Below are 3,353 nucleotides of genomic sequence, written 5' to 3'. Positions count from 1 at the left end.
TTTAAACCACCAAAACACCCCAAAAAAACAAACCAAAAACCAAAACAACTTTTTTTTTAAAAATACAAAAAAAAAAAAAAAAAAAAAAAAAAAAAAAAAAAAAAAAAAATGTTTTCATTTTTTGGGTTTGTGTTATATGTCTTTATTTTAATAAAAGTGGAATATAATAATATATATATATATATATATATATATTATATATATATGTATGTATGTATGTATGTATGTATCTTCTTCCGCTGTCCCATTTTTGTATGGAGTCGCCATAATCGTGTTCTGTTAGATATTTTTATAACCGGATGCCCTTCCTGACGCTAACCCTGGCTTGGGTCCAGCACCAACTTGGACTGGCTTGCCCATCAGGTGGCTAGGTTATGTATATATATTTTTTTTCTTTCTTTCTTTCTTTTTTTTTCTTTTTCTTTTTCTTTTTTTTTTCTTTACTATCTCCCGATCTGACAAAACCAGATACGTTAAAAGTTTTCCTCCATTTTTTACCAAATCGAACTGTCAAGAGGCTTTTTCCAAGTCCTTGCGGGATTTCAGAAAATATTTACACGCATAGAACACTCCTGATCATAAAGAAAATGTTAAAATAAGGGAAAAATGAATTTTAAAAAAAAATCCGAAAACCGCAGATGGATGTGACCGAACCCGTTTTCTATCCTCTGCGTCGTAAATCAGGGGTCACTTCGAGAGATTAAATCCCGTTGAGAAATATCGAAGGCTATTTGTGTATTACTGTATTTCGTTTATACCTGTTATTGTTGGCGTTTGGATTATAGATTCTCGGATTTTAAATCTTATAAGATAACTGGAAGGATTTATTTTCTGATAAAAAGAAATTGTTCATGCAAAAATCTCTACTTACACACAGTCACTCACACACACACACACACACACACACACACACCCAACACCACCAACACAACCCCACCCAAAACAAACACACACCCCACACAACACACACACAACACACACCACACACACATACACACACACCCACACACAAAAAACACCCACACCACACACACACACACACACCAAAAATATATATTATATATATATATATATATATATATATATTATAATTTAATATATATAATTTTATAATTCATATATATATATATATTAATTTGTTTATATATATTTAAATATAAATATATATTATATTATAATTATATATATATATAATATATATAAAATATATATATATATAAATTATATAAACAAACCCGTCACTAAAAAACACACTCTCACAGGGTTTTTAAAAAAATATCAGCAAAAAACCATTTAAATTGGTGCAGTCGGGGAAAAAAAATTGAAAGGCCGTGGGTTTTACTCGAATATTGATATTGCACCTAGCTGTGCAATAAGAAAGTTTATGAGGAAAGGAACAGACTTCCTTTCCAGGAATTCAGCGGAGAGACAGGAGATGCGAGGCGGACGCGAAGAAAATTTGATTTGTGTTTATTTCTCTCTCGCTCTCTCTCTCTCCCTCTCTCTCTCTCCCCCCTCTCTCCTCTTCTCCCCTCTCTCACTCTCTCTCTCTCTCTCTCTCTCTCTTCCCCTTCCTCTCTCTCTCCCTCTCTCTCTCTTCCCTCTTTCTTCTCTCTCCCTCTCTCTCTCTTTTTCTCCTCCTCCTCTCTCTTCTTCTCTTCCCTTTTCTCTCTCTCTCCTCTCTCCTCTCTCTCCTTTCCCTCTCTCTCTTCTTTTCTCTCTCTCTTTCCTCTTTCCTCCTCTTCTTTCTCTCCTTTTCTCTTTCCTCTCTCTCTCTCCTTCTCTCTCTCTCTCCCTTTTCTCTCTCTCTCTCTCTGTCTCTCTCTCTTTTCCTCTTCTCTTTTCTCTCCTCTTTTCTCTCTCTCTCTCTTTCCTCTCTTCTCTCTTCTCTCTCTCTCGTTCTCTCTCTTTTCCTTTTTCTTCCTCTCTCTCTCTCTCTCTCTCTCCTATATTCGACTCCCTCTCTCGCACCAAAACATGCAAACAGTCACACGGTCTCTTGCATCTCCCTTCCCTTCCCTTACCCTACATCCTTCCCTTGGTTTTAATCCTTACCTTGGTTTTAATCCTTACCTTGGTTTTAATCCTTACCTTGGTTTTAATCCTTACCTTGGTTTTAATCCTTACCTTGGTTTTAATCCTTACCTTGGTTTTAATCCTGACCTTGGTTTTAATCCTTACCTTGGTTTTAATCCTTACCTTGGTTTTAATCCTTACCTTGATTTTCATCCTTACCTTGGTTTTAATCCTTACCTTGGTTTTAATCCTTACCTTGGTTTTAATCCTTCCCTTGGTCCCTACCCATCTCCCGGTCTTCTGAGACTCCGTGTAGATTGATAGATAGATAAGTAGATAGATAGATGAGTAGATTTATAGGGTGTCAGGTGGCAGACTGTGCGATAGATAAATCAAGAAAATAGGTATATAAATAGATATGATTATATATGTACAGTATATATCGTATATTATTACATACGGACATGTATATATATATATTATATATATATATATATTATATATATATAAAATATATATCATATTATATATATATATATATATATGGTGTGTGTGTGTGTGTGTGGTGTGTGTGTGTGTGTGTGTGTGTGTGTGTGTGTGTGTGTATGTGTGTGTGTGTGTGCGTGTCTGCATATTCACGTGTGTACATTCATATTCATGTTGACCTGAGTGGGTATTGACATAATTATAACTTTCGTAAACTTCATCGAAGAGAAAACAGTTTCGTCCAAAACGTGTAACAAGCGAAAAAGCCGATAATGAACAACAGAAGAACAGAGCCACGGGAGAACAGAGACGAAGCAGCAGAACAGTGAGCACAAAGGCTCTGGAACAAATCAAGATATTAAGGTGTGGCGTTATATCAGGCTGCGTAATAAAAAAAAAAAATAATAATGATAATAGAAAAAAAAAGAGAAAGAGGGAAAGAAAAAAACGGATAACATGCGGAACTGGAATCAGTGAATAAAATGGAAAGCAGAACTAACAGAGAACACAGAGAGAGAGAGAGAGAGAGAGAGAGAGAGAGAGAGAGAGAGAGAGAGAGAGAGAGAGAGAGAGAGAGAGAGAGATTGAGAGAGAGAGAGAGAGAAAAAAAAAAATATATATATATATTATGTGTGGGTGTGTGTGGGTGTGTGTGTGTGTATGTGTGGGGTGTGTGTGTGTGTGTGTTGTGTTGTGTGTGTGTGTGGTGTGTGTGTGTGTGTGGTTGTGTGTGTGTGTGTGTGGGGTGTTTATATATTTTATTATATATATAATTATTAATATATATATATTATATATATATATATTTTGTTTTGATTATATATAAAAAAAATTTTTTTTGTTGAAAAAAA

The sequence above is a fragment of the Penaeus monodon genome, chromosome 13 (assembly GCF_015228065.2).
Source record: "Penaeus monodon isolate SGIC_2016 chromosome 13, NSTDA_Pmon_1, whole genome shotgun sequence".
NCBI classification, from domain to species: domain Eukaryota; kingdom Metazoa; phylum Arthropoda; class Malacostraca; order Decapoda; family Penaeidae; genus Penaeus; species Penaeus monodon.
The sequence above is the reverse complement of the archived record's forward strand: the minus strand, read 5'-3'. Positions refer to the sequence as shown.